Source organism: Eretmochelys imbricata, chromosome 3 (genome assembly GCF_965152235.1).
Source record: "Eretmochelys imbricata isolate rEreImb1 chromosome 3, rEreImb1.hap1, whole genome shotgun sequence".
Lineage (NCBI taxonomy): Eukaryota > Metazoa > Chordata > Testudines > Cheloniidae > Eretmochelys > Eretmochelys imbricata.
In genome coordinates, this window is record NC_135574.1 from 31,915,015 (window position 1) to 31,942,581 (window position 27,567).

Consider the following 27,567-nt stretch of genomic DNA (forward strand, 5'->3'; position numbering starts at 1 on the left):
AGAGGCAAGACACTGTTCATTACACTGTGTTGCCAACTCTTGCAATTTTATCACGAGTCTTGTGATATGCAGTGTTTTGCTTAAAGCCGCAGGTCCTAGAATCCAATGATTTATATGAGACTCTCAGCTTTCATTTTTTAAAAGTAAGTTTCTAGCCTTCATGGTTCGGGAGAAAAGCTTGAAAACTTGAATCCTAAGACTCAAAAACCAAAAGGAACCCAAATTTTATTATGTTTAAGGCTATCTCATGATTTTTGAGGGCCTGACTGATGGTTTCTGAATGCTTGGGGTTGGCAGTGCTGTAATAGCAAGGAGGCATGCTGTTTAAGGATGAAGTTACAGGGATTCTGTTGGCTTGAAAAATAACATTCCTGTAAAATGCTGTACCTTCAATAATTCTATATTTAAATATGATTATACAAATAAATGTAATTGCTTCTAAGATTCCTGTAAATGAAAGAAATTAGCTAAAAAGTCTGTTCCATTTGCTTATTTTGTGCATTGGCAACATTTTATCAGTTTCATTTTTTACAATTTTTTTTAAAGATCAGTTGAATTGATCTCACCCACAGCTCTGGGAAGAGTTCACATATATGCCTTTTCTCATGCTCTTCAGTAGGGTGTTTACTTGTAAAAGTAGCAACAAACCTGAAACTGAAGAGGCAGCAATCAGGCACATGCACAAAAAGAAGTGCAGGAGGGTTGGGCCCGAGAATTTTTTGCATGGTTTAATCTCTCAAAATCCAAACGTTTCTTCTAAACAAGAACAGGGGAGAATGCAATTGGAAGGCTGAATTGATGGGTCTTGATCTTGTGAGCCCTCCAGTCTAATGGGAGTTTTCCACATGAAGGACCACACCCTATTTTACTGTACACTCTGTGTTAATATATTAACATTAATTTTTGTGACAGAATTTAAGATTGTCTCAATTTGGATGAATTGCAATAATGTGTCAATTTTAGCAGGATTCTGAGATGCAGGAAGAAAGATGTCAAATTAAGAATAGGGTATAAAAAAATCCCAGTAGATATGGGAGCAACTCCTGCAGTAGAGGTAGTTTTAGGACTGCTGCAGCAGTAAAAATAAAAGCAAGAGAGACTTACTAGCTAACTGCCTGGGGATGAAAAAGAAGTCCAGTACACAGTGTCTCCCGACTCTAAAAAAAAAAAAAAAAAAAAAAGCAGCACTGATTGCTTTCACTACTCAGTGCAGACACAGTCTCTAGAGTCTAGAGACTGTCTGCACTGAGTAGTGAAAGCACATGCATTTACTACTGACATTAGTGGGAGTTACATATGTATGCCAGTAACTGAAGGCAGACTTTGGCTCCATGTAAACACCTTTCTGAAGAACTTAAACAGCATCTTTGATAAAACTAGTAGATTCTTGGAGATTAGAGGGAAATGCAATTCACCGCCAAACTACTATGCTTCACAAGATCAGCAGATGTATTCTTTCTTTAAAATATACATATCTGTTGGAGGTGAACCCAACATAACGTCAAAAAGTAGACCAGGTCAGACTACTAATTTTGTCGGAGGAGTTACATTTGAAAAGTGTTATGGTTACCAACCATCTAGGAATCAAGCCTCCTTCAGAAGTAAAGCCAATGAGTTTTTAAGGCAGCTCCTCCTCACATGTTGTCATGGTTCCTCCCCCACTCTGAACTCTAGGGTACAGATGTGGGGACCTGCATGAAAATCTCCTAAGCTTACTTTTACCAGCTTAGGTTAAAACTTCCCCAAGGTACAAATTAATTTTATCCTTTGTCCTTGGAATGACCACTGCCACCACCAAACTCTAACTGGGTTTACTGGGAAACGTAGTTTGGACACATCCTTCCCCCCAAAATCCTCCCAACCCTTGCACCCCACTTCCTCAGAAAGGTTTGGTAAAAACCCTCACCAATTTGCATAGGTGACCACAGACCCAAACCCTTGGATCTGAGAACAATGAAAAAGCATTCAGTTTTCTTACAAGAAGACTTTTAATAGAAATAGAAGTAAATAGGAGTAAAGGAATCACCCCTGTAAAATCAGGATGGTAGGTACCTTACAGGGTAATTAGATTCAAAACATAGAGAATCCCTCTAGGCAAAGCCTTAAGTTACAAAAAAGACACACAGACAGAAATAGTCATTCTATTCAGCACAATTCTTTTCTCAGCCATTTAAAGAAATCATAATCTAACGCATACCTAGCTAGATTACTTACTAAAAGTTCTAAGACTCCATTCCTGTTCTATCCCCAGCAAAGCAGCATACCAACAGACACACAGACCCTTTGTTTCTCTCCCTCCTCCCAGCTTTTGAAAGTATCTTGTCTCCTCATTGGTCATTTTGGTCAGGTGCCAGCGAGGTTACCTTTAGCTTCTTAACCCTTTACAGGTGAGAGGATTTTTCCTCTGGCCAGGAGGGATTTTAAATGGGTTTACCCTTCCCTTTATATTTATGACACATGTCAACGGGGGGAGGGGAGTCCAACCCTGTAATGTGAATGGTACAGCCCAGTGGTACTATCAACTACCAATTATTTGTTTGCCACAGATGGTCTAGGAGCTCCCTCTGGTTGAAGCCATTGTTTGAAGCACACTATTAAAGTGAGGCTAAGCCAGAGCTGTCCCTTGGGTAGGGCGAACCAGGGCAACCGCTCCGGGCCCTGCACTTTTTGGGACCCCACAGGCCAGTGCGATTGGCTGGCACGGTCTGTCCCTGAAGAGACGAATCTGTCACTTCCACCCTGGGCCCCATACCCTCCTAGGGACGGTCCTGGGCTAAGCACACTGTAAGCGTTGGCTCTTCAGGCAGGGTCTTAGAGTGAGCTTTGGCAACTCCGAAACAGGCCTCCACATCTCATAGTGTACTCACATTGTAGTTAACCTGATGCTTCTATTTAGGGCTGGGGTTACTGAGTGGTCCAATACTTCGCCTTGGTTGGTGCTGCAGTATCTTGAAAATGATTATAGCACACATACCTTAAAAAATGAGTTACCCTGTCAGGGATTGGTGCAGCATGGCTTCGGAATGACTGACATCTATGGACCCTGTTGCATTGACATCTCAGCATGATTAGGGTGCTGTGGCACCTCTCTAGAAACAGGTGATTCATGCTTTAAGATAAAACTGGTGCTTCACTACCTACTCTGGAACATGGCTCTTTGGCAGTGTTTCCCAAACTTGGGATGCCGCTTGTTCAGGGAAAGCCCCTGGTGAGCCGGGCCAGTTTGTTTACCTGCTGCATCTGCAGGTTCGGCCAATCGCGGCTCCCACTGGCTGCGGTTCACTGCTGCAGGCCAATGGGGGCTGCGGGAAGTGGCAGCTGTAACGTCTCTTGGCCTGCGCCGCTTCCTGCAGCCCCCATTGGCTTCCTTTGCAGACTGGCTTCTCTGCTTCTAACAGTTGTAAAGGAGAACAGGTCCATGTGTAGCTTTCATGATGTTTGGTGCACTGCTATGGCCATACTTTTGCCCGAACCCTGTCTGGCCAATGCTTGATGGTTAATGCAGTCTGGCCAAGCCCTGCAATCATTATTTCCAGTACCAAGATAAATGAGGTATTGCCTTATAGAGCTTGATCTTTCAGCATTCTTTTTCTGGACTTTGTGCCTCAGAGCCTGCTGCAGGGTCTCTGCCTATGTGTAGCTCTCTGAACACGTGGCCTCCCACTGGGTATATCTATTGATGCCATAGCTGGGTCCTGGCTTTGAAAAATCTAGGGGGCTTCAGTTTCAGTGAGCCCGCATGCTGTCAGCATTGGCTGGGTGCAGTGCTTAATTTGTAATGAAAGAAGTGCCAGGGCTCAAGAAATTATGTGCTGGGGCTCAAGGAAGTTTTTTACATTCATAACTGATGCAGCAAACCCAGAGATGTCAGGGCTTTGAACTGCCAAGCCTAGAGATGCTGGGGCTTAGCCCTGGAACAAATTAAGCACTGGTTGTGGATTTTAAATATGCTACAGTATTATCTGTTACTGCTGATATCTATGGTGCAGTCTGCTCTGACTGTTTTAGCACTGCAACTTAAGTCTGTCTGCTGCCTTTCTACACAGCCCCCCCTTTACCAGATTGTTTTCCCACAAAATTGGTGTATTACTTGGTTGGGGTGGGAGAGGATAATTTGGTAAAGGGGTGTGTGCAGCAAGGCAGTTAAGAGGGTGATAGAAAGTCTACATCTCTAAGGGTGTAGAGTAACGTTGCAGTGTAGAGTAGTTGTATAATAGTAAGGCATATGCTTGTGGGAGGAGGAATAGAGTGCACACACTCTTAGGTGGCTTAACTTTTCATTTCCTTGCCTTTGTGGGTTTCTGTCAGGTATGTTTTGTGTGCAGCAATCCTAATTACTTGCCACCAAAGTTTGTGTTTTATAATGTTTAATTGGGGGATCAGTTGGGGACAAAAGTGTAGCTGATGATGGAAAATATTTTACTTTTCAGAAGCTGCACATGAATCTTAAAATGTCAGCATCTGTGCAGAAGCCCTCCTCTTTTGTTGGATAAAATCTGAAAGAAAGATGGAGAAGGTATTACATTCACCCAGCCCCATCAATCAGTTTTGTATGTGCCTAGCCCAATTGATCAGATTTGTGTGCCCACAAAGTAAACACTCAGTTATAATACAAATGACAACAAACAGGGGCCTGAAATCCAAAGGGTCTTTTTTTAAAAAAAAAAACATATTTGTTGCACCAGATCTACTCAGGATCTACTTCCCTACTAAGTTCTATGTAGATAAACAATTGAGATCTCATCATTCAACAGTAAGAAGTAGGACTGCCATGGATAAATTTCAGCCAGATCCCAAATTCACACTGTCAGCATTCAATAAGTGGTAATTAATGTTGGAAAAGCTCATAATGACATGAACATGTAGATAAAAATAAGAGAATCGTTCCAGAATCCCCTTTAATTTGCTATCAGTGATATCTGACCTCTTGCAAACTTTGTAAGATTTATGGAAAAATCAATTAGTGAATGGGGTGAATCTTCCATCTGTGATGAGGATGCCATGAAATCCAACCATTCTGGATCAGAGCAGTAGCTGTATTAACTCTCCCATTGGCTCTGACAGTCTTCTGGGATTACCAGTCAAGTTGGTAAACTGTGTCAAAAGGAGGTAAACTGATTGGGTGACTGCATAATAGACGATAGATTCCTAGTGGAAAAAAAGAGAGAACAACCCAATGTTAAAGCCTGGATAACCAGGACAAGTGACACATTAGTCATGGAAAAAATGACATACTAGTAATGGAAAAAATGACAGTAAGAGAGAGGTTCTCTCAAAACTTGGCTCCAATATTCTCCACAATACTTATAATCCAAAAAGATGTAATAAATATTTCATCCCTTAATATACAAGAATACCATCTTTTCTAGGTTCCCTTATAATTGTATTGTTAAAGAAGAGAAGCAAAGCACAGCACAGCATGTTGCTTGAAGGCATGATAGCTAGTAAGTTTATGCCTTTGGTTGATTTGATCTGAATATTAACATGTGTTTTATGTTTGGAAATTTTAAAAACTGTTAACTACTGAATGCCCACTGGGGGCCAAATTGTGGCCTGGCTTGCACAGTGCACAAGTGAGTAAGGTGCATAAAATGCCCTTTACTCCCTTGCTTTGGTGACTGCATGAGTAGCAGCAGTACAAGAGGGGAAGTAGGTTCTTTGGAACCACTATACTTCATTCCCCAACACAAGTGGGTGGAAATGGGTTGAAAGTGGGTGGAGACTTCACTCTAAGTCCCCAGCATGCCCTCAATCTACTGGCATGTCAGAAAATGAATCTTGTGCTGGGTATAGACCTGTGCAGTTTACTCTCTCACTGGAGGAGCAGAGAGACCAGGAGGGAGATTGTGACACTCTAAGCCCAGTTTATTTACTCATTGTTAACTTTTCCTAAAATAAATTAATAAAACCCTTAACCTTTTTGGTACTAAGCTGCTGGTGTACACCAGTGAGGAGCCAGCACAAAACATTTGTCCAAATCTAACTTGCTTTAGTCACACAAGTAGTCCCACTTTTTTGAATTGGAGTATGAGTGGGTGAATAAGGTGAGCAAGATTTGACCATTATTTTTCTGTGATCCATAAAAACTTAGGGTAATGGTTACAAACGCAGGCACACAACATTAGGCATCTAAATTTAAATATAGACTCCTTAATATGTAGTCTTATTTTCAAAGGAACTGAGTCCCTACAGCTCCCAAAGTAGTAAATGAGTGTTGTAGTTCCTTAGCCACTTACTTAGGAGCCAGCTTCAGGCATCTTAATATGAAATTGTTGGTCTTACTGTCTATTTTTTTTCCCCTGCAGTAATGGAGAAATAGATTTTTTTTAATAAAAAATGAGACTCTAGAAAATGTTTCAATCCACATGATAACATTTAAAAGTAGCTCTGATTTGCACCTGAAACATTGAAAACATTCTTTTAAGTGTCAGGAAACTAGTAGACTAAATTCAAGATACTGGATGACTTCATCTTTATAACCCATTAACATGAATTAGCTCAATAATCATGTTACAGCAAGTCAATCTCTGGATTTAAATTTACTATCCCAAGGAAATCACAACTTTTAAAAAAATTTCTTTATTCACATCTTAATATTTTCTTACATTTGCATGGTAATATTTTTATTTCATTTGCACTGCATTTGGCCTTTTATTTGCAAAGCTATCGTTTTATGATAATGCCCTTCACAATTTGCAATTGTTGTTGGGCAATGATAGACATGTTGCACCTTGTTACTGGCCTTGTTGCAAGAATTAGAACAGATGATCATAATAATCCCTTCTGACTTAATATCTATGGATTTATATTTCAAACAGTGGAAGTTAGTGGAGAATCAGGCCTCTTAATTTCTGCTCTTTTCAAAGAAAGTAAGATTACTACTAATCAAATAGGAAAAGGACATAAAAGGTAGGTGCAAATTATTTCCCAGCTTCTAAGAGGACAGTTAAAATGGAAAATGAAAAAAAAAATCCTTAAAAATTAGTCTTGTAACCTAGTCCAGTGGAACAAATTTGAGAATGCAGAAAGCAGGGTTATAATTTATATTCCTAGACAATAAAATGTGAAATATGTTCCACAGGAAGTAGAGAAAATGTTATTCCTTCACAATATAAATGAATTTTAAAGTGCACATATGTTAAATATGCATCACATTGATAAATTCTTTATAAATGCATAATATATTTATATTGCTCCAGTACTGTGCTAGGTTTTTTTTGCAGGAAAACTCATGATGGTGGGATTCCTGCCTACAGAGTATAAAAGCATAATTTAAACAAACAGATTAGCTACTGTACCTTTGAGATACTTAAAGGGGACAGGATGGTATGGAAAATGAAATGTAGCCATAATTGTTAAGGTGTGTGACATACTTTATATGGTTTATGCTGTTATACCTATACCAAGATGCATTCAATTAAAGAACTCATCTCTGATATGTATTCTAGCATGCTCCTGGGAACTAATCCAATGTCTTTAGCTATCTGTTTTACATGAAACCAATTACTGTAATGTCTCTAATGTCTAAGTGGTATTGTTGTAAGTGCCATTTTACCATTGCCCTGAGTATTTATTTCTAGGATATCTATCTACTATTCAAATTTATTAGGCTTTCAAGAATACTTTCTCCACAGGGTCACATTAGCATTTATGTATCCCTCAGACAGATAGTCAAGTGAAGTTTAATAAGAGATAAATAATCAGCTTACTTAACTCAGTGCTTTCCACTTTCATTTACATACAATGACCTCTTACTGGTGCTTAACCTTCCACTGTCCTCATCTTAAGTTTTCAATGAAAGCCTATATGAATTTTTGCTTATAATCTTCCAGTCTCCCCTTCTGATGTGTGGACCATGTTGATTCATCCCTTCTGAAGAACCACACTCTGGCAAACTTTGAGAGTGAGTATGATCTAATGGTTAAAGCACAGCAGTGGGAGTCCACATATATGAGTTCTGTTCCTGGTTACTATAATTTATTACTTCTTTGCAGTAGTACTCAAATGCCCCTACCTGAATTAGAGCCTCAGTTCTGCTACTGTCAGACCAAGTGTCTTTGCTTAAGATATTTCTCCTCTCTGTGCTTTAGTTTCTCCAGCAGTACAATGGGAATAATTATCAACTACACACAGGTGTTGAGAGACTTCATTCATTAATATATTTATCTCTTAGAGCAGGTATAGAGCAGTTCCAAATGGAAGCGGGGGAATGGTCCTGCTGTTGTGGGGAACTTTTCTGGCTTATACACTACCCCGGTGAAATGGGCTAGCGAAAGAATCTGAGTCCTCGCTCCCACTTCCTTTACCCAGAGGCTGCCTGACCTCAGAGGCTCCCCTTCCACTCTTGTGTGGCAGAGTCCTCATAACCCCAACAAGGCTGGGCCCAGGATTCCTTGGGGACTCGACCCACAAGCTGTCATGGTCACTTAGGGTAGGGGTTCGGGTGTTCCCACTCCAGGGTGCTCTCTCTGCACTGGATGCTTCCCTGACCCACTGATCATTACATACAGTTCAAAGCAAATATTTTTTTTAATTGATTGCTGTTTAATAAATTGTAAGAAAAAATGGGAAAGGTTAAAGGAAAACACATAACCCTGCTCTGTGGCATGAGGACATCACAACCAGCAGTCTCTGGATTGTAAGGGAAGTTCAGTCTGTTCCTCACAAGTCCCAGATCTCCTTCTCAGGCCCTGGCTGTGCTTCAGGGATGCTGCGGGTTGGACACTTGCTCTGGCGGCAGCCACATGCCCTCAGACTTCAGGTGGCAGGACCCTTCTTCCCAGCGTCACCCCCGCTCCGTCAAGGTTACAATCCCCCTCCAAGTCTGGCCTGCTAGGTGTCTTGGCTGGGGGCATCTCTCTGTGCTGGGCCTGCTGCCCAGGGTTCCCCTCGCTCACTGCACTTGGCTCTGGACTGCTCCAGCTCCAGCTCCACTCTGCCTCAGCACGGCTGCTGCTGCTGCTCTGCCTCCAGATCCCTGGGCTGCTTCTCTGGCCGCTCTGGTTGCTACAGCTCTCCTCCCAGGACAGGTCTGCTCTCCAGGCTGCTTCTGTGACTCTGCTCCCAACACAGCTTGGGCCCCTGCTCCACAGTTGCCAACTTTCACGCAGTAAATAAGCACCCTGACTTTCACAATAAGCCAAAAATCAAGCTAATCCCATTTCAATAAAAGGCTAAAACAAGCCAATCCCTAAGAATCCAAACACTCTATGTGACTAGATCCCCCCAGTATGCAGTCTGCGACTGTGGTGGGCCCACTGTGCACCCTTGACTCCCCCCCCCCCCTTGCTCTTGCTTGCCCCCCCCCCTTGCCAAGAGCTGATAAAAAAATGCAACAAGCCAAAAACTAGCCAACAAGCAACTCACAAACCAATTAAGCCAAGACCAACCCCAATTTCTGCATTTTTTCCCCAGGTTTGACATGTCTGCCCTGCTCTCTCCTTAGCTCAGCCCCACTCTGTCTGACCCAGGCAATTCCAGCTCACATGGAGGACAGGACCCCCTGGCTTCCTGACTCCCTGATTAGCTTGCCTGCCCTGTCAATGAGGCTGACCTGGAGCATTGGCCTCTCCCCATTGTTCCTGGGGACTTTCAGTCTCAGTGTCCTGATTTCCTATCGACCCTGACCCTTCCCCTTCCTTTTGGTACTGGGAGCTAGCCAACCAAAACACCGCCACTGAGTTTTCGTAAGGGGACGACAGTCCTTACACAAATCAAAATTCTCCACTCAAATGCAGTGATGGCAGAGTTTTACATGTATTTTGCATAGATGTAAATGACTACACAAGGGAAAGAACCTTAGAATCAACTGACTGGAGCACTGAGTAACTTGAGGGAGGTCTGCAAAGGTGGCTTACTGTCACTTTTGCATGCCCCAAACCTGTATAACACAGTTCAAGGCAACTGGGATATACAGGTGGTCCTTCAAGGGCACCCACTTTAGGCTCCTGGCTCCTCAGCCATCACCTCTCTTGGGTGGAGATCTCTCTCTCTCTCTCCTGACCAGGGTATTTCCACGCTGCACTCGTTCCCTGCCTAATATCCCTGACATCCCTAATATCCCCAGCAAGCCAGACTGCCTAAACAGGCCAGCGTCTGCACTTTGCTTTCTCTTTGAAGGCTATGAATAGCTGTAATTTCCAGCAGTTATGAGTTACCACAGAGCTCTTCCTAAGTAGACGCATTTGCCCCCTCCGGTATTTGTTTCCATACTTTGGGAAAGTAACTTGATTCCTCTTGTATACTGACATGGGGGGATCCACACCCCTCCTCCCTGTCATCTATACTATTTGCATGTTGGCTACAACAGTCTCTCACAGGTTTGAAGCTAACTGAGGTCTGATTTATCCCTTCTGCTTACAGCACCCCTGACCAATCTGGGCCTGCACAGAAATCTTTGCTGTAGGTAGAGCGAAGGCTTTTCCATGAGGAACTTTAACTGAGATTTCACATTCGAGGGATATTTGGTGGGGTTTCATGACATGGGGCTTAACTTAATTTTAGCAGTCCCAGTGTCTCTCCATCTAATGAATGTCTCCCCACTGACTACCACCTTTTGCTCCCACTGCGGGGTACAGCATGACATGTGGGTGGTGGTTTGGGGTGTGAATGGCTTAGCATGAACAGTATGTGTAATTGGCAGTCTGGATGTGTGACTCCCTGTCTCCAGACAGTTAGTCACACAATTAACTATGAGGTTGGGGTACAGCTGCCCCTTCCAGCACTGCACTGTGTCTCAGTGAGCAGAGAGGAAAATCATGGGCAAAGTGACCCTGCTGGCCACATATGGTACACTGCTATTCCAATCTCAGGGCTTCTTGGAAGTGGTTTCCCTCCCCACTGGATGTGGGTTTCTGCTTGGGCCTGATCCTTGTGCTCTGATCCCATTTCATTCCTGTCAGGTTTTCTATCAAACCCAGGCTCAATCCCCACAAAATGGTCAGCCCACTTCCCAGCTATAGTTACATATCTGGGATTTTACCTATTAACTGAGATTTCAAGTTGGGGTAGCAGAGTGTATAGAATTGTTCAGAACCCATTAATCTGTAGGCCTCATTGACTGTAGTAACCCCTCCTTCCCCCCCCTACCCCCAGTTCCCCATTTTCATACATAACCCTTAATTTGAATTTAAAAAACCTCACCATTGGTCATTTCTCCTTTTTTTTTTGAACCCCCAAACCCTCTCATAAACCTTTCATAGGTCAGCTTAAACTTTTGCAGAAAAGCTTGTTTACATCACTCATAATTTTTATAGTTCTCTCTGTCCATTAGAGGGGAAATGTCCAAAGCCTTTGTCCCTCACAATAGTAGAGGCACATGCCATACTATGTCCATCAGCTTGTTCAATTCACGCCCTGTTTCTAAGGCAGTGGTTTTCAACCTGTGATCCATGGACCCCTGGGGGTCTGCAGACTCTGTCCAAGATTTCCAAAGGGGCTGCATGTCCATTCAAAGTTTTTTTTTTTTTTTAGGGGACTGCAAATTAAAAAAAGGGTTGAAAACCACTGTTCTAAGGTATTTAAAAACACATCCATGTCATCACCCGCTCTAAAGTGAGGAAGCATTTTAGAATCTGTGCTACCCACCGACATGGGTTTTTGCTTCACCTATGGTTCTGTGGGTGCAGTTTCTCCATCTGGAGCTGTTGATGTTGCTCCTTGTCCTTCTCCCTTTCTCCTCAAGCTGGTACTTGTCTTCTCTCTTGTACTGATGCTGCCTCTCCCGATTCGCTCTGTTGCTCCCTGTCTGCAAGCAGGTGGGTTTCTACTCACACTCTGTCTCTCTCCCATCAGAGCCTCTCTAGCTCTAACTTTCAATCTGTCCACAATTCCTGTTGCAGAGGTGCCTTTGATCCCAATGGAATACAGCTGCTGCCTCTATCAGCTTCTCTCAGGGCTCCCTCCAAGGAGTCAGTTACAAGATTTCCCCTGCTTGATGGGCCCTCTGCCAGTAGGCTGGATGCTTCTTGGGAACATGGACCATCATTCCTTTTCTGTACAGCAGATCTACTAGCTCAATAGTCCTCAACCTATTTACCATTGTGGGCCACATATGCAGCTCTTTGTGTGTTATGTGGGCCACACCCACACAATATATATACTACCTGTATCGCCCTGAGGATGTCATATGGGCTGCAGCAGTGTGCTGATTAGGCCGCAAGTGGGCTGCGGACTGAGAACCACTGTACTAGCTGCACTCTGTTCTGTTCCCCGGTATTGAGCTGCCTTTTTTTTTTTCCCCATAGCTCAAGCAGCTGACCTTTCTTCAGCTGTTCATAATTCGTTTTTCTCTGTCTCTTTTAACGATTTGTTTCCCAAAAAACTATGAGACTTCTCTATGGTTTTCCCTTCTATAGTACTTGCTTATACACTGCTGGTACTATGGCAATTCACATTGTCATAGATCACAGTGCCCTGTATTTCCCCTCTGGGATTTGCCAACGGCACCCACTCTAGACTCCTGGCTCCTCAGCTGTCACCTCTCTTGGGCAGAGACCTGCCTTTCTCTCTCTCCTGACTGGGGGTTTTGCAGGCTGCGTAGTTCCTGCCTCCACGGTAATATCCCCAGAAAGCCAGGTGGCATAAACAGGCCAGTGTCTGCACTTTGCTTTCTTTCAAAGGTTATGAACAGCTGTAGTTGCCAGCAGTGACAGGTTACCACACAGCCCTTATAAGCAAACACATTTATTCTTAAGATCGAAGTATTACAAAGAAAATGTATTAAAAAACAAAAAATCAATAAAAGTTCCTGTACACATGCTCAAGACTTACCAGAGGTCACCCATCAGTTTTGTGGGGCTTCAGTTGGCCAAAGTCCTTCCAACCCTTCCAAGGGAGGATTCAGGCTACCTGGGATGGAAGGTCCTAACCTTTCTGGATCAGAAAGAAGGCCCTTTTAAGTCTGTTTAAACTCAGGTTATTTATCCAAAAGTCTTTTCTTGGTCTTAGATGCTGAAAAATCCAGTTTGAACCAGTATATATGAGTAGGTGGTGGTGCCACCCTGGAGATGTTACAATCTTAGGGAATTTGCTTAATCACCCTGACTGTTCTTAATTCTTGGAGCAGCTGTGGTTACCCTCCCCCATAGAATTACACACAATCCTTGGGCCACAACGATATACACTTAATGTGATAAAATCACCCAAAAATATTGCAGGAAATTGCCATATCTGTCACACCTGAATGTAGTGTAATGTCAGAAAAATGATGCTATAAACATGTGTTTTGATTTTATATGAAACATATATAACACAAGATAAATAACACAGGAAATCCCCTGACTTCTGCTTTATGCAGGGTTGGGTCAACTATGTGCAATACAGCTGAGCTACAATATAATTACAGATGGTTTGATTTCCTGATTTAGGAGTTTAAATTCTCAACTACCACTTTGCATTACCGTAGTTTTTTGCATTGAATTTCTTAACGCTGATGGTGAGATAGGAGTTTTAGGGAAAACAATAGTAAAACATGCATTGAAATAAACACATTGTGCAAAGGAAAATTCCAGTGAACAGAAAATGATTATTTATTAAGTAATTGTTCCACACTGTGCAGGAGGCACTGGGGGGAGAGGGAGGCGCAGTGTCAGGGTGTGCTTGGGGGAGGGGGCAGAACTGGACGGGAAGAGACGGAGCGGGGGAAGAGCTTGGGGGAAATGGTGGAGTGGGGTTAGGGCCTGGAGTGGAGCGGGGGCGGGGGCTTGGAGGAAGGGGTGGAGTAGGGGTGGGGCCTGGAGCGGAGCAAGGGTTGAGCACCCCCAGGGCAAGGAGGAAGCCAGCGCCTGTGAGGGAAGTAGTGAAGAGGTGTCCTATAAAAACAGCATGAGAGTGGAATCAATAGAGGGAAGATGTCAGACCCTCAAGGGGTTCATCTTATTTATCACCATAGAGCTGTGACTCAGCATGAAGCTGCTTGTGCTCTGCACCACATGGCACTGGAGCATGAGCAATAAGCATCACACTTTCAGTTTTTCAATCTGTCCCTTTTGGGGCGAGCCCTGGCTGACTCAGGGCCTCCTGCAGCTGCAGCTCTGGTAGAATTGCCTGAACAAGCCTTGGCAATCTCAATCAACCAATGAAGTTTATACACATCATACTCCAGCTCAAAGTCCAGATATCTTTGGGGCAGAAGGCAGGGGAGAAACTTGGCATAACGAGTATGTTTCAAAGGAAAGATTTGAATGCCGAGAGGGATGTTAATGCACAAGGAGCTGGTGCTTTTATTGGATTGTTATTGCCTAAGAAACTAAACTAAGAAAATAAGAGAGTCAAAGCAAGTACTGCAAGCAGCTCTAAATTTGGGACCTATTTAGAAAGCCCTTTCCGATTGTTATCTTAAAGGAACACGGAATTTAAAGACTGATAGGAAAGACGTAAGTCTCCCCCTTATCCTTAAGATGTCATCAGTAGGAACCCCTGATAGTATTTCTCCTGAGACTCTCTGGAGTGAACAGAGTTTTCTAGATCCCAAGCGCCCGCCCCCCCCGTGGATGGATTTTAAACTGAGTGTTCTATAATGGCTCCAGAAAACTCTGTCCTAATGAATGAGGAATATAAGTTATTTATAGACATTTTGAAGCAGACCCTACTGCTGAAATAACTGCCTGAGAAAAAAGGCGCTGAACAGGCTCTGCATTTATTATGACCTGGTAACATTTCTGCTGTCTAAAGTAATTAATATTTACTTGAATGCGTATATATTTTCAGAGATCCTGGAATCCATGATCTTTCATTATTTCATGCATAAAGGTGAACTGCCAAAGCAGTAATATAAACAGGGAGAAAGCCTGATTTCTGGTCTAACTTCCCTTCAAACTAGGTTGCATGGGGCATTCAACACAGACATAATTTAAAACTAACTTTTTTTTAAGTCCTCTCCACCTGCTGGTGATTCCTTCTTATTACTTTGTGGTTGCTTGGACTCCTGTCATGGTGATAGATGCAGTACATGTCCAGGAGCGTTTGGATCTGAAGTCTGCTCTCAGCGATCTCTGCTTTGAATACAACTTATTTGTACATATATCAGATTCTTACTCTAATTGTAGGAAACTATTATAGTCACTTCATAGCAGAACTAAAAAAAAATGATAGTACACTGACTACATTTTCAGTTACAATATTTATTACTTGGTTGTTTAACCCCCTCCCTTCCTTTCATCTTTATAAAGAAAAAAGCTACTAATTTAGTGATATACGAGTAAAAATTAGAAACCCCATCATTAATATATGTTTTCTAACCTCCTATTGTCAGCAACACCAGTGCTTTTGCTTCTAAGGAAGGAGAATGTTCCTGTGTGTCCCCTACAATAGTTAATTTCACGTGCTTTTTAAAGTGACAGCCACAGTGAATGTTTTGATATGCAGCTCAATGATGTTAAAGTAATAAGGGTTCCAGATAGGTCTTTGTATCATATCCAATCATTTACATGCTACTTAAGCGCAAACACTGATGTCAATGTTTCTTTAAAATAACATTTATCATCCTACTGTATTCTAAAAGTTCCTAATTTAGGGCCTGCCACTTAGTACCTGTAATTCTCATTTAAGTCAAGGAGAGCTGCACAACTGCCCCGCTGACTATGCCGGCTACACATAGCTCTGTGGATGAAGGGAAAGCAGTGGATATATTGTTTCTTGACTTCAGCAAAGCTTTTGACACGGTCTCCCACAGTATTCTTGTCAGCAAGTTAAAGAAGTATGGGCTGGATGAATGCACTATAAGGTGGGTAGAAAGTTGGCTAGATTGTCGGGCTCAACGGGTAGTGATCAATGGCTCCATGTCTAGTTGGCAGCCGGTGTCAAGTGGAGTGCCCCAGGGGTCGGTCCTGGGGCCGGTTTTGTTCAATATCTTCATAAATGATCTGGAGGATGGTGTGGATTGCATTCTCAGCAAATTTGCAGATGATACTAAACTAGGAGAAGTGGTAGATACGCTGGAGGGCAGGGATAGGATACAGAGGGACCTAGACAAATTGGAGGATTGGGCCAAAAGAAATCTGATGAGGTTCAATAAGGACAAGTGCAGAGTCCTGCACTAAGGACGGAAGAACCCAATGCACAGCTACAGACTAGGGACAAAATGGCTAGGCAGCAGTTCTGCGGAAAAGGACCTAGGGGTGACAGTGGACGAGAAGCTGGATATGAGTCAGCAGCGTGCCCTTGTTGCCAAGAAGGCCAATGGCATTTTGGGATGTATAAGTAGGGGCATAGCAAGCAGATCGAGGGACGTGATTGTCCCCCTCTATTCGACATTGGTGAGGCCTCATCTGGAGTACTGTGTCCAGTTTTGGGCCCCACACTACAAGAAGGATGTGGATAAATTGGAGAGCGTCCAGCGAAGGGCAACAAAAATGATTAGGGGTCTGGAACACATGACTTATGAGGAGAGGCTGAGGGAACTGGGATTGTTTAGTCTGCAGAAGAGAAGAATGAGGGGGGATTTGATAGCTGCTTTCAACTACCTGAGAGGTGGTTCCAGAGAGGATGGTTCTAGACTATTCTTAGTGATAGAAGAGGACAGGACAAGGAGTAATGGTCTCAAGTTGCAGTGGGGGAGGTTTAGCTTGGATATTAGGAAAAACTTTTTCACTAGGAGGGTGGTGAAACACTGGAATGCGTTACCTAGGGAGGTGGTAGAATCTCCTTCCTTAGAAGTTTTTAAGGTCAGGCTTGACAAAGCCCTGGCTGGGATGATTTAATTGGGGATTGGTCCTGCTTTGAGCAGGGGGTTGGACTAGATGACCTCCTGAGGTCCCTTCCAACCCTGACATTCTATGATTCTATGATACACATTCCAGCCATGGTGCTCTGGCTTGGAGTAGACAGGAGATACGGGATCTCCTGGGCCTGCAAAGAGAAGAAGCTGCAAGAACAGCCATGGACCAGCTGTAGAATTGTGGACATCTATGAGCAGATTGCATGGGGGAATGCTATTCTTATGCCCCATCACATGAACTTATGAATTTACATATACAATTTAGCATATACAATGCTACATGGTCATTTACATTCTAGCCAAATTCTGCATAGTCATTGATAGGTTGAGCTAACTTTTATATAGTCCTGTCTTGATGGGCAAAAAGGTTGTGTTTTTTAGTCACATTAGCTTAACAGGATAGAAAATCCCTGTCAAGACGCAGGCTAACTCATTTGAACTCACTGTGTTTAGCCAAGACTCTCTGAAACAGGGCTTGGGTGGCTAGACAGCCTAGTGGTTAGACTGCCTGGCTCTCAGCCCCCTGCTGGCTGAGTGGCCTCAGCCTTAAAGGCTGAAGAGGACCTCCCTTTCCACCAGGGCCTCTCTTTCCACCAGGGCCCAGCCCAGGACCCTGAGCAGGGGGGTTGGTGTCCCTCCCAAAGGGGAGTCAGAATCCATTGCCCTGGGCTACTTCCTACCAGTCCATTCATCTTGGGGCATGGCCCCTCTAGTTCAATCTATCAGGTGACTTGCTTCCTTTAAGGATCCCTCTTGTGTCCAGGACAGCACCTTGCTGGGCTCCCAGATTCCTTTGAGCAGGGCAGCCACAAGCTGGTTAGGGCAAGCCTCACAATGTCTCTGGGGAGCACTCAGTCAGTTATCTGTGGTGCCAGGAGTTTTTTCCACAATCTCCTCTTGGCTAAGGAACCAGCACTTGCTTGTAAATAGCTGCCCTGGCTAGCAGGCCAGGGCTCAGTCCCTTCAGGCAGGGAGACAGCTAGGTACTGCCTACCTAGGTACTGCCACCAGTCAGCCCTAAACCCCACTCCAGGCCTGACACGGGCTGGTATAATGAGGCGTGGCTAGCTGGGCCCAAAGGTTCTGCTTAACCCCTTCTGTGCTGGTGGTTAGTTCCCCTGCTTCACCATACTCCTCACTAGGTTAAAACACAGCCAGCAAACATGGCAGCAGGCATGTTAGTCTTCATCTTGATGGGACTTTTCAATTATGTTAAAGTAACTCACTGAGCAAACATCACGGAAGAACACGCTCTTTTTGTCCACCAAGACAGAGCCTACATATATTAAATCCAACGGAAATCATGCTCTATGGGTATCTCTCCTATTTGGAAGGCTCGGTGTTAGTCCTGGCTCTGTTATAGACCTCCGTTATTATCCCAGCTTGGTATTGTCCGCAAACTTTATAAGTGTACTATCTATGCAGAAAGCTGCAGTGAAGGGGGTTATGAGCGTGGTTGAGACTGTCAGAGGTAGGATGCCTGGCAGTAAGCTATGGATGAGAGACTCCTGAGGCAAGAATTCAAGAGCAGCAGGGTTAATCTCCGAGTTGTCATTTTCAGATTTGGTTTGCTATATTGGGAAAATGAAAAAAGAATAAAAGCCTGGTCAGAAGGACCTGAGAGACTGTTTGTTTAGTGTGAATGTAAAGAGAACACCCTAAAAAGGGGATGAATTGTTAGCTGGGCACACTGGCCATAAGGGGGTGCATGGGCAATAAATGGTGTTTGTGGCTGACCCACCATGGGAAGTTGTCTAATATTATTTGGTTACAGGGATTCCAGAGACCTTGTTCTGAATTAGAGTAACAAAGACTATTAACTGTGTCTGGGTTTATACTACACAGTGAACGTGAGAAAGAATACGCCACTCAAGATATGTTCCCCTTCTCAGAGTCCTCCATTACACACACCAGAGCCAGAACAAAACTGTATTTTTCCCCAGAATCCTGTATGGTTGCAGAGAAGCAGGCTTGATTTGTGGAATAATAGCTTAGTCATCTCATGCTTTTAAGTCAACTAATGCCAATCCCACACTCATACTTTCTTACTCAGCAATACTGTTAGAGGGGAGTGGTTGATAACTTCTGCAGGAAGTTAGACATATCTGTCCTTTTCCCTCTTTTGCAGGATCAGGACTCTGATACTTGGTGAAGCACAAAAGGATTTGCACAATCCTTTGGCACATCTAATCGAATGCCCTCAAAAATGCAATTGGTGGTGCATTTAAAATAAAATTCTGGTGCACAGCATAAGTTCCATGTGACTCCAAATGTAATATTGTCCAAAATGCCTGAAATATATTAAACACAGATTTCTTAACAATACCAAGCATTTTTTTTTTTTACGCTTCACCCTTTATTGGCTTTGTGATTTCATTGCTCTTTCTGGAACATTACTCACAATGCTTTGGAATTTTTGATTCTATAAATCTATACATTTCCATGACTATTGAGAGTTTTGCTCTCATATACACAGTACTGCTGAACCACATACACATGCAAAGAGTAGTTTTATTATGTATAGGGAGGGACACAGATTACCGCAGGAATATGGAAAAACTTGTTCTACCCAGAAAACTGCTAGTGCAGTCAAAGTTCAGGCCTGGTCTACACTTAAAGCTTAAGTCAATATAGCTATGTTGGTCACAGGTGTGAAAAATCCACCGTCTTGACCAGGAGTACTAGAACAATTTTTATAGTGGGGGTGCTGAGAGTCATTGAACAACTTTAAACACTGTATAAACACCCCCAGTACCCTTAGTTCCAGCACCCATACTCCTCACCAACATAGCTATGCCAACCTAACTCCCAGTGTAGATGCAGCAAGGTTCGCAGAAAAATGCTTCCATCAACCTAGGTACTATCACTTGGGCAGCTGGAGTTCCTACAGAGATGGAAAAAACTCTTCTACCACTGTAGTCTGCATCTACACTATGGGGATACAGTGGCATAGCTATGGTGCCATAGTTATGCCTCTGTAGTGCCCGTAGTATAGATATGGTCCTACCTACTGTCATACAGGGAAGTGCTGTTTCTACACTAATAGAAAAAACCCTTCTGTAGAGAGGTTAGCTCATCTCTCTCTGGGGCAGCGGGAACCCCCACCGCCTCACTAAGTTTGGGAGGAGGACTAGCAGGGAATTAGTCCAGCCACAGAAGTCTTCCTCCACGGCCTTTGAGAGGGCAGAAATAAACACAGTCATAAGCCCAGGCCCTAGGTCAGGGTGGGGCAATGGCAAGTCAGGTGCTCAGGCCCTCAGGCAGGGGCTGAGCAATAACAGTATAGAAACAGTGAGCCCTGGCCCTAGGTCCAAAGGCCTGGGAGAGGGGGAGACTGCACCCGCAAGTTGTGTGGCAGGGGGGACGCAGGCCCTCCCACTCCACTGCGTCCCAGCCCGGGGCCCTAGCAGCAGCAGAGGACAGGCTGCTGCGTTAGTGGGAATCCTGGCCGCAACATACTGACATGGGTTCTGGCAGTGGCGCAGCCAGACTAGGGTCAGCTGCCCCCAGGCTACTTCTGGACTCCCCTTCTTGAGGTACCTGGATCAGGGTGGTATCCTCACAGTGGTCCAACACCATGGGTTCCTCGGGATAGCTGGTGCAGGGCAAGCTCAGCAACTCCTCTAGGTAGCTGGCCTGGGACAGGCTTGGCAACTCCTCCGGGTAGCTGGCCTGGGGCAGGCCTGGCCAGCTCTTGGGTCTGCCACAGGTCGTTGGGGTTTCCCAATTAGGAAGTAAGCCAGAGGCATCTGGCCTCCCCAGCAACTGCCCTCCCAGTGAGCTCTGGGGTCAGGCCTTTATACTTCCTGTGCCATGCCTGACCCTCTGGGGGGCGGGCTCAGGGCTTCCTGGCTTCGCCCACTCTGGTGTCTGGAGGGGCTCATCTCTCTCTGGGGCAGTGCTTCTTTTTCTTTTTTTTTCTTCTTATAATAAAGTTCTTCTTTTAAGAACCTGATTGGTTTTTAGTGTCCTAAAAACCCAAGGGTCTGGTCTCTTCTCACCTAGTTAACCTATTTGGTTGGTATATTATTCTCAAGCCTCTCCAGGAAAGGGGGTGAAGGGCCTTGGGGGGATATTTGCTGGGGGATAGGGCTCCAAGTGGCCCCTCCCTCAATGTTTGTTTAAATCAATTGGTGGTGGCAGCAATACTGTCCAAGGACAAAGAAAGGAATTTGTGCCTTGCAGAAATTTTTAACCTAAAGATGGTGGAATATAAGCCTAAGGGGGTCTTTCATGCGGGTCCCCACATCTGTACCCCAGAGTTCAGAGTGGGGAGGGAACCCTGACAGAAGTGAACTGGGGAATGAATTGTTGATAGTAGCTGGTGAGCCCCAGGAATTGTCGCACTTGACGTTTCATGGTGGGTGATGGGCATGCTGCCAGTGCTTGAACCTTCCCAATGAGGGGCTTCACCCATCCTCCCCCTATGGTGTATCCGAGGTACATTGCCTCTTGCCATTCAATGAAAAAATTTTTGGATTGGCCGTTAGTCCCACCTTTTGCAGGGATCTCAAGACCACAGCTACCTGCTCAAGGTGGTCCTCCCACTGGCGGCTGTAGACTATGACGTCATATAAGTATGCCGCTGCATAGTCTCAATGGGGCCGTAGGAGGTGGTCCATCAGTCATTGGAATGTCACCGGGAGCTCATGGAGGCTGAAGGGCATCCGGGTAAATTGGTAAAGTCCCATTGGGGTGGTGAATGCCGTCTTCTCCTTAGAGATGGGGTTAAGCAGGATCTGCCAGTACCCCTTACTAAGGTCGAGGGTTGTGACGAAATGGGCCTCCCCTAGGTGGCTGAGCAGTTCATCCACGAGGGGCATAGGATACGCATCAAACCTCGAGATGGCGTTGACCCATCAGAAGTCTATACAGAAGTGCTGTGTTCTGTCAGGCTTGGATACCAATACCACTGGACTGCGCCGCTCACTCTGCTACAGTTCAATGACTCCTAGGGCTAGCATGGCCTGTACCTCCTTCTCGACCTCCTGCTGTATTTGGTGCGGCAGGGGCCTGGTTGTCTCCCGGATTACTCTTCCCAGCTCAGTCTAGATGACATGATGGACCAGGGTTGTGTAACCATGCAGGACTGTAAAGGTTACACTGAAAGCCTGCAGGAGACACTGGGCCTGCTTTCGCTGCTCCTCTGTGAGCGTGTCCTGAGCTAGGGTCCTGTGGGGTCCTCTGTCAGGGGCATGCAGGGACCGAACTCTGGTTCTGGCAGGTAAGGTTTAATTAATAGGCCCTCCCGCTCCTGCCGTGGTTTCAAGAGATTCACGTGATATTGCTGGGTCTTCTTATGTTGGTCGGACTGGTGGACCTCATAGGTGACTGGCCCGACCTTCCGGGCCACCTTATAGGGTCTCTGCCACCGTGCTAGCAGCTGCGATTTGCTTGACAACAGGAGGAGCAGGACCCAATCACCTGGCTCAAAGACATGGACCTGCACTTCCTGCGTATAGGTTCGCACCTAGGCTTCCTGCGCAGCTTTTAAATTTTTGTGCGCTAGGACTCCGGCCTGAGCGAGGTGCTCCTGGAGCTGGAGAACATACTTCAGGAGGCCCTGGGTCAGAGACAGAGACTGCTTCCATGTCTCTCGCATTAAGTCTAATAGGCCCCGTGGGCAGCGGCCACATATTAGGTCAAACGGGGAAAATTTTGTTGATAACTGGGGTACCTCACAGATGGCCAGCAATAAAGGCAGGAGTAGCTGGTCCCACTGGCATAGCTCCTCTGGGTAGAACTTGCACAGCATCTCCTTCAGGGTCCGATTGAATTGTTCCACCAACTCGTCAGTCTGTGAGTGTTAGACGGAGGTGCATAACTGTTTAACTCCCAGAAGCTCGCATACCTGTTGCAACAGCCGAGAGGTAAAATTGGTGCCCTGGTTTGTTAGGATCTCCCGGGGCAGCCCCACTCGAACGAAAACCTTCACTAATTCAACCAAAATGGTTTGGGTGGTGGTGCTCCGCAATGGCACGGCCTTGGGAAAACAGGTGGCATAATCAACGATGACGAACAAGTACAGCAATCCCGCAGCACTTCTCGGGAGCGGGCCCACCAGGTCCATGGCCACCCACTCCTATGGCATCTCTACTATGGGCATGGGAACCAAAGTGGCCTTGGGTACCTGTGGGGGGAACCGCTAATTGGTACTCCGGGCAGGAGCTACAATAGTTCCTCACCTCCTGGTGATCACCGGTTCAGAAGAACTGTATCAAAATCCGGACGAGGGTCTTTTCATGACCCAAGTGCCCTGTAGCAGGGATGTCATGTGCGAGCTTCATCCCTGCTCATCGGTGGCATCGGGGCACCAGCAGCTGGGTCCATGGTTCCTTTGTCTACCGATCCTGTTCCACCCTGTAAAGACGGTCATGGTGTAGCTCAAAATGTGGCCAATGATTTGTGTGACGTAGGTCGATCTTGGCCCCATCAAGGGCGGCTAGTTGCCCGGAGGCCCAACTAAGGGTGGGGTCTGCTTTTTGATTGCGGCAAAAGTCAGTGTTAATTAGGGGTTCGACAGCCCATCCAGGCGGGGGTCCTCAGGTTCCTCAGTTCCTTGCTCGGGGTCCAGAGCCTCCTCCTCCTCCAGCTGGGCCTCAGGGAAAACCCCTTTCCAGTGCAGGGGTTGAGCAGAGGACCTCCACGAACGCTGGTCAGTCACGCCCCAGAATCATTGGGTATGCTAGTCAAGGAACCAGGCCGACGATAATTCAATGCGTGTCTCCGGCCATGGTGAGCGGTACCCGGGTACTGGGGTATGGCCACACATCACCAGGTATGCATTGCAGCCGATTGTCCCCAGGTGGATGTCGGCCCAGGGCCCCAGGGTCTGATGGACTAGTGTCTGGCCACAGCTCAAATCAACCAGGGCCAGGGTTGGGTGGTCCCCAACAACTACAGGAACTGTGATCTTAGGGACCTGTGGCAGCCGGGCCCGGGTCTCTTCCACACAGACATGGCAAAAGCTGAAGTCCACCTCCATGCAATCACACCACAAGTGTCCGTATTTCCCGCATGAAAAACAGGGCCCAAGTTCCGGGTGACCACCCTGGGTTGGGGCTTCCGTCGGGCCACTGGGGAGACTCTGATTGCTCCTTGGGACACTGCATGGGGGGTGCAGATCCTTGTTGATGTGGGAGTTTGGGGTGTCTGTCCCTGAACCCTGAGTGAGCCTCTTGCCCATGTGGGAGGCTCCACACTTTGGTCTGGGCACCCCATTTTCTTTCAGGGTTAGGGCGCTCTAGCTGTGGGGGGGGGTGGGCTCGGGTAGCTGGTCCCACTGGCACTTCAGCTGTGAGGAACTCTTCCTTCAGTGTGACAGCAACAGCTAGCATCACTGACGGATGGCGAAGCACCCAGGCCCTTCCCCTCAATGGGAGGATGTGGATGAACTGTTCTAAAATACTTTGCTCAGTGACCTCATCTGCAGTCCGCCCCTCCGGCTCTAGCCACCCATTTGCACTCTTCCCTCAGCTCTTGGGCCACCAACCGGTGTCTGGCACCTGTGCGGTAGGTCTGGCTCCGGAACCGCTGCTTAAAGGTTTCCGGGCTGATGTCCAAGGCATCCAGGATCGCTGCCTTCACCTGGCTATAGTCCTTTGCATCCTCCATCGACAGCCCTCTGTATGCCGTTTGGTCTGTCCTGGTCAAGCACAAGGCCAAGAGGGTGGCCCATTGGTCAGGGGCCCATCCTGCAAACAGCGCCACCCTTTCAAATGTTACCAAAAAGGCTTTGGGGTCATCGTTGGGTCCCATCTTTGACAGCTGCACCAGCGCCGTTGTGCGGGATGACCTGGCCGCGTCTCCTGGCTGAGACTCAGCGGGACGAGGCAGTATTGTCACCAGTTGCTGCAAGCATTGCCTCTGATGTTCCTGGTTCTGAACGCCCAGGTCCAGTGCTCCTAGCTGCTGGATGAGCTGCTGCTGGAACTGGGCAGCCTGCTGCTGCTCCTGGTTCTTGGTCACGAGCTTGATAAGTTTGTCCACATCCATGGCTCTTTCTGGGGTATGGTCCCCCCCGACCCCTTTTCAGAGTGGTCGAGGGGTCGTGCCCACATTCTCCACCACATGTAGGGACACCCACCGCCTCACTAAGTTTGGGAGCAGGCCTAGCAGGGAATTAGTCCAGCCACAGAAGTCTTCCTCCACGGCCTTTGGGAGGGCAGAAATAAACACTGTCATAAGCCCAGGCCCTAGGTCGGGGTGGGGCAATGGCGAGTCAGGTGCTCAGGCCCTCAGGCAGGGGCTGAGCAATAACAGTATAGAAACAGTGAGCCTAAGCCTGAAGGCCTGGGAGAGGGGGAGACTGCCACCCGCGAGTTGTGTGGCGGGGGGACGCAGGCCCTCCCACTCCATTGTGTCCCAGCCCGGGGCCCTAGCAGCGGCAGAGGACCCGCTGCTGCGTCAGAGAGAATCCTGGCCGCAACACACTGACATGGGTTCTGGCAGCGGTGCAGCCAGACTTGGGTCAGCTGCCCCCGGGCTACTTCCGTACTCCTCCTCTTGAGGTACCTGGGTCAGGGTAATGTACTCAAGGGGGTCCAGCACCATGGGTTCCTTGGGATAGCTGGCGCAGGGCAAGCTCAGCAACTCCTCCGGGTAGCTGGCCTGGGACAGCCTGGCAACTCCTCCGGGTAGCAGGCCTGGGGCAGGCCTGGCCAGCCCTTGGGTCCACCACAGGTCACTGAGGTTTCCCAACTGGGAGGTAGGCTGGAGGTGTCTGGCCTCCCCGACTGCTGCCCTCCCAGTGAGCTCTTGTGGGCCTTTATAGTTCCTGTGCCACGCCTGACCTCCCTCGGGGGTGGGCTCAGGGTTTCCTGGCTCCACCCACTCTGGTGTCCAGAGGGGCTCGTCTTTCTCTGGGATGGTGGGGACCCGCACCACCTCACAACAACATTGTAGGCTGCATCTACACTAAGCAATGCAGCTAGACAGGCATAGTTCCCCTAGCATAGGCATACCTTCACCTCAGTGAGTTTTAATTAACCTGGCAACACCACCTTTAAATTATGCTATAATCACAAGATTAAGTGTAAAAGTACCTCATTCTCTATTTCCACCAGTCACCTCAACCCTCTCCCAGACACACATTTTCAAAATTTCAAAACAAGTATATGTCCCCATTTCTTACATGAAGTGGAAGGTTGGACATATGACCAGGGAGGAGTATAAAAATATTGCTTGGGCATGTAGGAATGAAATTAGGAGGGCCAAATCGCACCTGGAGCTGCAGCTAGCGAGAGATGTTAAGAGTAACAAGAAGGGTTTCTTCAGGTATGTTGGCAACAAGAAGAAAGCCAAGGAAAGTGTGGGCCCCTTAATGAATGAGGGAGGCACCCTAGTGACAGAGGATGTGGAAAAAGCTAATGTACTCAATGCTTTTTTTGCCTCTGTCTTCACGAACAAGGTCAGCTCCCAGACTGCTGCGCTGGGCATCACAACATGGGGAATAGATGGCCAGCCCTCTGTGGAGAAAGAGGTGGTTAGGGACTATTTAGAAAAGCTGGACATGCACAAGTCCATGGGGCCGGACAAGTTGCATCCGAGAGTGCTAAAGGAATTGGCGGCTGTGATTGCAGAGCCATTGGCCATTATCTTTGAAAACCCGTGGCGAACGGGGTAAGTCCCGGATGACTGGAAAAAGGCTAATGTAGTGCCAATCTTTAAAAAAGGGAAGAAGGAGGATCCTGGGAACTACAGGCCAGTCAGCCTCACCTCAGTCCCCGGAAAAATCATGGAGCAGGTCCTCAAAGAATCAATCCTGAAGCACTTACATGAGAGGAAAGTGATCAGGAACAGTCAGCATGGATTCACCAAGGGAAGGTCATGCCTGACTAATCTAATCCCCTTCTATGATGAGATTACTGGTTCTGTGGATGAAGGGAAAGCAGTGGATGTGTTGTATCTTGACTTTAGCAAAGCTTTTGACACTGTCTCCCACAGTATTCTTGTCAGCAAGTTAAAGAAGTACGGGCTGGATGAATGCACTATAAGGTGGGTACAAAGTTGGCTAGATTGTCGGGCTCAACGGGTAGTGATCAATGGCTCCATGTCTAGTTGGCAGCCGGTGTCAAGTGGAGTGCCCCAGGAGTCGGTCCTGGGGCCGGTTTTGTTCAATATCTTCATAAATGATCTAGAGGATGGTGTGGATTGCACTCTCAACAAATTTGTGGATGATACTAAACTAGGAGGAGTGGTAGATATGCTGGAGGCAGGGATAGGATACAGAGGGACCTAGACAAATTGGAGGATTGGGCCAAAAGAAATCTGATGAGGTTCAATAAGGATAAGTGCAGGGTCCTGCACTTAGGACGGAAGAACCCAATGCACAGCTACAGACTAGGGACCGAATGGCTAGGCAGCAGTTCTGCGGAAAAGGACCTAGGGGTGACAGTGGACGAGAAGCTGGATATGAGTCAGCAGCGTGCCCTTGTTGCCAAGAAGGTCAATGGCATTTTGGGATGTATAAGTACGGGCATAGCGAGCAGATCGAGGGACGTGATCGTCCCCCTCTATTCGACATTGGTGAGGCCACATCTGGAGTACTGTGTCCAGTTTTGGGCCCCACACTACAAGAAGGATGTGGATAAATTGGAGAGCGTCCAGCGAAGGGCAACAAAAATGATTAGGGGTCTGGAACACATGACTTATGAAGAGAGGCTGAGGGAACTGGGATTGTTTAGTCTGCAGAAGAGAAGAATGAGGGGGGATTTGATAGCTGCTTTCAACTACCTGAGAGGTGGTTCCAGAGAGGATGGTTCTAGACTATTCTCAGTGGTAGAAGAGGACAGGACAAGGAGTAATGGTCTCAAGTTGCAGTGGGGGAGGTTTAGGTTGGATATTAGGAA

General features: G+C 46.4%; 1 long non-coding RNA gene across 3 annotated transcripts in view; it reads right to left on the reverse strand.

Moving 5' to 3' along the window:
* Positions 1 to 2,036: 2,036 nt before the first annotated feature.
* LOC144262595 (uncharacterized) overlaps positions 2,037 to 27,567 on the reverse strand; it is a 127,274-nt gene continuing 101,743 nt past the window's right edge. For 2 of the 3 annotated variants that reach the window (XR_013345557.1, XR_013345556.1), the window contains exons 5-6: positions 12,772 to 12,873; positions 2,037 to 5,148 (exon numbers count right to left, since the gene is read on the reverse strand). This is a non-coding gene — a long non-coding RNA (uncharacterized LOC144262595). Of the gene's footprint in view, positions 5,149 to 6,236; positions 6,300 to 12,771; positions 12,874 to 27,567 lie in introns of all 3 variants that reach the window. The other variant, XR_013345558.1, reaches the window with a different exon arrangement.